Raw genomic sequence first — 7,553 nt, 5'->3', positions numbered from 1 at the left:
TGTGCACCTACGCCAGGACACTTGTAAAGTAACTGATGCAAGTTGCTCATGTAAAGCTGGAAAAGGTGGTTGCTGCGAGCATGTGGCTGCTTTGCTTTTTAAAATTTTAGACTTTATTAAACTTCAGTTAACAGAAATACCAGACGATTTGACATGTACACAATTACTACAGCAGTGACATGCTCCTTCCAGTGAAAAACTTGAATCTGCATTATTGTTTGGCCAAGTTAAATTTAACAAGGCAACCTGCAAAAAAGACAAAGTGCACCAAACTGTGTACAACAACCCAACACCAGCTTTTGCTAAAGATGTCAGTGAAATTGACTTAAAAAAAATTAGGTGATGGGTTGAAATCTGTAGACACTTGCCAGTACTTTCAAGGCCTTCTAGAGTCAAACAAGTATCACCCATGCGAACATGAACAATTTTTGGAAGGGTTGCCTTCAAAAAGAGCATTTACCGATTCTAACTTGCATGCAAGTCAACTTTATAATGACAACATTAGAGAGTCCATTTTATAGAAGTACTTATTCCTGATTTTGCTGAAGTATGCAAGCATTTGCCTTCTCAGAAATATATACAATTTACCAAAGACACTTTATTTAAAAACCAAACAACAAATGGTTGACATAGAGTGCAACACAAGGGGCCAGTCAGATTGCATGCAGTGGTTTCAAGAAAGGCAGTCTCGCTTGACTGCCTCAAATTTTGGTTCAGTTATGAAACGTAAAGAATCAATCTTTCTTAAGTCGCTACTAATAAAAATCCTTTCACCTTCATTAAACACATCAAAAACACCTGAACCATGTTTGTTGGGTAAAACTAATGAACAAACTGCCATAACAAAATACATGGAAGAAATAAGCAGTGACAAATCTATGTCAGCTTGTGTTGATTGTGGATTAATTGTTAATGCAGAAGCACCATGGCTTGGTGCCAGTCCAGACTGCCTATTATATGATTCTGCAGAGACCACACCATTTGGGGTAGGTGAGGTTAAATGTCCATTCTCCAAGAAGAAAAAGACAATTAATTATGCCTGTGAGAACTCATCATTTTTTTAAGTGTGCCTAATGATAAACAATCAAAACCAACTATAAAAAATAAAAAGAAACCACAATTACTATTACCAAGCGCCAATACGCAAGAATAACTCAAAACACAAGTATAATCTCTTATATAATATAAGTCTGCTTCGAATGCAATTCGTATTTACATTCACCAAAACATGAACAACAACGAACCCAGGAAAGCGCGCGAAAGCGCCGGAAGTGAGTCTAACATGCAATGCTGATTATCTACTTCATGTAACATGCCACAAAGGTGTGGCGAAGTGCAAGGGCTTATGGCTACCTGCAAGGTTAAATGGGGGGATTTTATTGTGTACACAAGAAAAGAAATATTTAGTGAAAGGATTTACTTTGGTCATGAATTATGGTACAAAACAATATTAGCAAAACCTACGATATTTTATTTCACATATATTTACCCTAAATTGGCAAAACAATAAAACTATTCAATTTCTTGTTCTAATTCACAGTGACAATCATTTATCAAAGGTGGACAAAATAATGTTAAATAAGAACAAATGACCCATACTTTGTTCAAGTCTGATGACATTGTTAAAGAAAAAGTGTTTTTGATCATTCTAAAACTTTTAATGTGTCTTATTGCTCTTTCCACATGCACTCGGACAGCTGCAATTTTCCGTGTTTTCGTCTCATCGCTTAGTGAAAGTTGAGGGGCACCATTCAAAAATGGTGGTATATTCAGCCCCACACCAACTGGCATCTCACTTTCTATATCAAACCCCCTATCTGCCATAATGTCATCCCCTTGCTCAAGTAATTTGAGGATACCACAATCTTTGGTTACTTGCTTATCACTAGACTGCCCAGCATACAACTCAGACACAAATGTTGGATATCCAGCAGGGGAAATACCAAGCAATCTCTTAGCAGTGTTCTGATTTTTATAAAACGAAAATGTGGCTGACTGACTTCTGAAGGAAGTTGGCATTTCAATAAACAGTTCAGTGCAATCAATGATTACACGAGTATTTGGGCAGGTGTCTTTAAAAGCCTGTGGCATAGTTTGTTGTACATAGTCACGTGATGCCCAAATGGGAATGGCTCGCAACCTGTGATACAGAAATTCTATCTAGGTTGTCCAGATACGAGAGACGTGGGCTTCTGAAATCCCAAATCGATTTGCTATGTCTGTTCCCATAAGCCCCCATCGTAAACGTACAATAACCATGGACAACTCTTGTTCTGGTGACATTGACCTAGTTCGTCCCAATTTTGTTTGAGATTCTGATGTATATTCTACATTTTTACTTGAACCAGTATAGCTTAGAAAATCACATGCCGGTTGCAGGTATTCAAAGAAAACTTTAAATGTCTGATAATTTTGAAAACCAGTATAAAATTTGAAGTTTGCATTACTGGCAAGAAGTCATTATATTTTCTTTGTAATTCAGCATGTTCAACTTTCAATTTTTCATAGTCTGACTCTTATTTTTCTTCGTCAGTTGTAAGTTTTTCAGGTATGGTAGTTTAATTATATTTTCACAGTTTTGAACCGAATAGCAGCTTGAAATATGTTCTCTACCTTCCCTACTGTTCACTGTTTGTCTACTCGACGATTTAACAATTGTTGGTAATGAACCAAAGGATTTCTTTTCAAAGGTTGTTTACTTATATGTAATAAGTTTAGCCATGTTTCTCTCAAGCTTGAATCTTTGGGAAATTTGTGAAAAGACAACCCTGGATTTTTAATGTTAATGTTAATGTTGATGTTATGTTAATGTCTAATTGATCAATTTTTGCAGTCTTACGACTGAATTACAATTAAATTTACAGGCAAAGAAATTTAGGTAAAATATGGAATATGTTTACTATACTTACAACATTTTGCTATAAAATTCTATTAAATTTAAGATTACTGTAAAATGTTCCGCTAAAATAAAGTATTAATACTAAGACTATACTAAAATGCTTAAAGTTTTGATTTTTTCGCAAAATTTGGAATAAAAGAGTTCAATAACCTATTCGTATTAATAATGGGAAGATTAAATCTTCTCAGTTCTCTAAAATTATGTGTTGGTAAGTTTTCTTCAGGTAGTAAATGGTGTAATTTATGATCATCTTTTGTTTCGATGGACGAGAATAGCTTTTGTGATAACTTTTCTCTTCTGTCCTTCAGTGTTTGCTTCCTTAATTTTGCTTCTTTTAATGCGACTTTTGGACTTGATTCCGGGTAGATTATCCGCAAGGCTCGATTTTGTACACGTTCCATATCCACCGACAAATAATCAGGAAGGCCTGAGTGGAAAACTTGGCAGCCGTATTCTAAGATGGATCTAATGCATGCAAAGTAGAATTGAATCAAGGAATAATGATCTACACCTGCTCGTTTTAACTGCCTTAATAAGTATAGTCGTTTTGATGCTTTTAATACAATATTTTCGATATGACTGTTCCATTTTAGGTCTTCCGTGATGGTCATACCCAGTAGTTTAGCTGATTTAACAAGTTCAAAGCGTTCGCCATTTAGAATCAAACCATCATTAGTAGAGGGTCTTCTAGTAAAGTCAATTCGGAGCTCTTTACACTTTATCGGATTTAACTGAAATTTATTTTCATTGGACCATTTAGCAACTTGGTCTATTGTATCTTGTAATCTACTTTCCATGTTCCTTAAGATGACTTCAGAAATGGTCGTGTCGTCTGCAAATTTCCATATACTATTTGTGGGGGAACCATTGATACGTAGATCGTTAATCATGGCTAAGAACAGCCATGGACCAATCCTGGTTCCTTGTGGGACGCCCGCTGGAACTTGTAGGAAGTCAGATACACCTTCGGTTGATATCTTTACTCGCTGTAATCTATTTCGTAGAAAGTCCGTAATACAATTTACGATTGTGGGTTTTAAACCATAACTGAGTAATTTTGCAATTAGCAAATTATGATCAACTAAGTCGAAGGCTTTCCTGTAATAGAGTAAAGCTACTCTTATCGCTGAGCCTGTGCCATCGGTTTCAGTTAGCCATTTGTGTAACATTGAGATAAGAGCAAACGTTGTACACGAGCCTGGTACAAAACCAAATTGTGATGGATCCAAAGATCTAAGAAAGTCGGCCTCAGTCCTCTGTCAATGATGAATTTTTCTGCCACTTTTGATAAGGTTGACGTCAGAGAAATTGGCCTTAGATCTTTATAAAAGTCCGTGATCTTTGATTGTTTAGGGATGGGGGGAACGTCGGCCATCTTCCATGCTTGTGGGACTTTGCACGTTTGGAATGAGCAGTTGATAATATCAGCAACGGCAGGTGCTAATATATCGGCGTATGTCTTCAGTACCCAGTTTGGTAACTTGTCCGGACCATTCGCTTTTGTGGCGCTTAATTCACGTAAAGTTTTTGCGACCAACATTTCGGTAACTTGTATTGGTTCGTCGTCGTCTTCCTTCAAGACACATACGTCATTAGTTAGCGGATCGTAGTCTGCCATAACACTGATAAAGGCTTCATTGATCTTATTTGCTAGTTCGTAATCGTTGCAATTTAAGTTCGTAGTCAAGCTTGATCGAAAATCTGGGTTATGCTTTTCCGAAGAGCCACATAACAGTTTGATTTCGTGCCACCATCTGTGCGGTTTAATTTCCTTTAGTCCACGGACTTTAGATAGATAATAACTTTTTCGGCATCGCTTCCTTTCACGGTTTACTTTATTCCTTAAATGCCTGAATAAACCATCCTTTCCTCGTGAGAACGCCTTTTGCCTTTGAATAATGAGCCGTTTAAGTTGGTTAGTCATCCATGGACGATCAGACACATGAACTTTTATCGAACGTTCCGGCATCAGGATATCTAATCCACAATGGATAAGTAAGAGTTAATTACCGAGAACGAGGTTTCTTAGCGAGATACAACCCGAGGGGCGTGACCCGAATAAATCATATGAGGGCTACGCTCCCGAGGGATGTATCTCGCTAAGAAACCGATGTTCGAGGTAATTAACTAATTTAGTTCAAATTTGTAAGGATTTTACTAAGAATGATTGCTCCTTTGCTACGTGTAGTTGATTGAGCCTTACTAATTAGCGACTCAATGATAAATGTAAGCGTAAAGTAAATCGACAAGGCGAAACAAAGAAATGCAGTAAGTGGTGGGAGAAAAAACTTCAAGCATCGGTTAAGGCTACGGAAAAGAAATTTAAAGAAAATTACGAGTCACGCTTTGTGAATATCTTTTTGTTCGACCGCAGATTATCTATCTCTGTATCTGCATATGTTAAACACTTCTGGGAATATTTTGTCAATTAGACAGGACAATTGTTAATTTGGCTTTTGTTTTAATAGTACTCTAAATTTATACAAAAATTAGGTTAGACATGTAGATAAGGATAATTTTCTGATAGCATGCATGGTAGAGTGAGCGGCATATGTTGATGGTTGGATGAACTATGAGCGACAGAAACAGCGACGAAGATCTAGATTTCTATATCACGCAAAGTGCTTTTAGGGAGGCAAAATCAGATGAAGATATAGATTTATTAAACGGAATTCTTTTTGGGGACGAGAGCTTAGATGAACAAAACAAACTTTCGCGAGTGCCCATAGCTGATGCAAAGATAACGAAGAGAGTCATAGCAACAGTTTCCGATGCGGAGCTACAAAAAAGAAATGCTGAGCGTATACCAGCAGCCACAAGGCACAACACTAACTGGGCTGTTCGTGCTTGGCAAGAGTCGGCACAAATACGAAATAGCGAAGGCACAAGAAGCAGCCAAGATTTGTACGGGTTTGTTGAACCAGACATTGTAAATTTGAACAACAACAATAACTTAATTACTGGCTCGCAAAATTTGTAGTGGAAATACGAAAGAAAAAACCTTGCGGTGAACCATACCCTCCAAACACGTTGTACCAATTGTGCTGTGGCATACAACGTCACTTTAGAGAGAATGGCCGACCAGAGTTAAATTTATTTGACAACCCGTGCTTCAAAACGTTTCAAGATTCGTTAGACGCCGAGATGAAAAGGTTGACTGGCCAAGGCTACGGTGTTAACGTTAGAGAAGCACAGGCGTTTACAGAAGAGCAAGAAAACAAATTATGGGATATGAAATTACTCGGTGGCCAGTCTCCCCAAGTGCTTCTTGATACGATGATTTTTTTGATTGGGAGGAGCTTTGCATTACGAAGTGGAAAAGAGCACAGAAATCTACGATTTGAACAATTTACATTAATTGAAGCTAATGAAACGGAACCCGAGAAACTTGTGTTTAATTCGTTTGGTGAGAAGAACAACCAAGGTGGTCTGAAACATAGGTCAATGAAGAGAAAGAGAATTGAACATTACAGCAACTCCGATGTGCCACAAAGATGCTTGGTCGGTTTATATAAAACGTACGTTGCAAAATGTCCCATGGATGTTTCAGGATGTTTCTACCTAGCTCCGAAACGGAAGATTAACACGGAGGATAAAGGTAGGTTTTCGAATCTATTTATTTACAAGTAGTGTAACTTATCAAAATCTGTTGAATTTATTTAGTAACAAGCTTTTACTCTGTCTTTGCTGCAGAATGGTTTACACGCAATCCAGTGGGACATAACGTGTTAGGCAACACAGTTCGTAGATTGTGCCAAACTGCGGGTATTGAAGGTCATTTCACAAACCATATAGTTTAAGGGCAACGACAGCAACAAGAGGTCTTATAAGAGGTGTACCGGAAAAGTTTATCATGGAGAGGACTGGACATCGGGATGTAAGGTCGTTGCAGAAATACGAAAGACCAGATATTCAAACAAAAATCGCAATTTCCAAATCTATGGATTGTGGCGTCAGAACAGGCGAGAAAACGAAAGTGAATAGTATGAATGAAGACCGAGTGCAGGATGTTCTTTTGAAGAGGAATACTACAGAGCAAGAGGAGCAGCTTGAAGATATGGAAAGAAAGAAGGCACGGATGGAAAACGGGGAGAGAAGTTGTTTTGATAAGTGTATTTTTAACTTTTTTTGAATTAACGTGTTTGACTTTGTGTGTTGAGAAAGATTGACTGAGAAAGTATGATAGTGTGGAACAACTGCTCTATCAACAGATTAGTTGTAGTAATTAATTTTTTGTCGTGATTTAATTTTAGCGTGCGTAAAAAGGTGTAGGGTGTTGTTTTTTTGCATTGGGTTTTATCTATATAAAACCTTACTTTTCTGGGGTTTATCTGTATAAAACCCAGAAAGCCGGGTTTTATATAGATAAAACCCGGTGAATATTTAATCATCAATTCAATTCTATTCATGAACCCCGCTTTTCCCTGAGAAGATATCAAATCCCTCCCCTTGCTTTAAGATTCTAACCGAAATAAAACCCTATTGAGAACAATAGAAATCCGCAGAAATTTGAACTAAGATCGGTATAACACTGTTATGGATAAGATCGGTATACACTGTTACTCTTACAAAGTGGCACACAACAAGTTGTACCTCCGAACTTTTTGTCTTTAGTGGTTTTAGTTACTTCACTATTGTTATTTTCCATTTTTCA

General features: G+C 37.4%; 1 pseudogene; it reads left to right on the top strand.

Annotated features, from left to right (window-relative positions):
- The first annotated feature begins 5,471 nt into the window (after positions 1-5,471).
- On the top strand, positions 5,472-7,031 carry LOC114544497 (annotated as a pseudogene).
- The last annotated feature ends 522 nt before the right edge of the window (positions 7,032-7,553 follow it).

The sequence above is a fragment of the Dendronephthya gigantea genome, unplaced genomic scaffold (assembly GCF_004324835.1).
Source record: "Dendronephthya gigantea isolate DGI-Jeju-01 unplaced genomic scaffold, DenGig_1.0 000817F, whole genome shotgun sequence".
In the NCBI taxonomy this organism is placed as follows: domain Eukaryota; kingdom Metazoa; phylum Cnidaria; class Anthozoa; order Malacalcyonacea; family Nephtheidae; genus Dendronephthya; species Dendronephthya gigantea.
The sequence above is the reverse complement of the archived record's forward strand: the minus strand, read 5'-3'. Positions and strand labels throughout refer to the sequence as shown.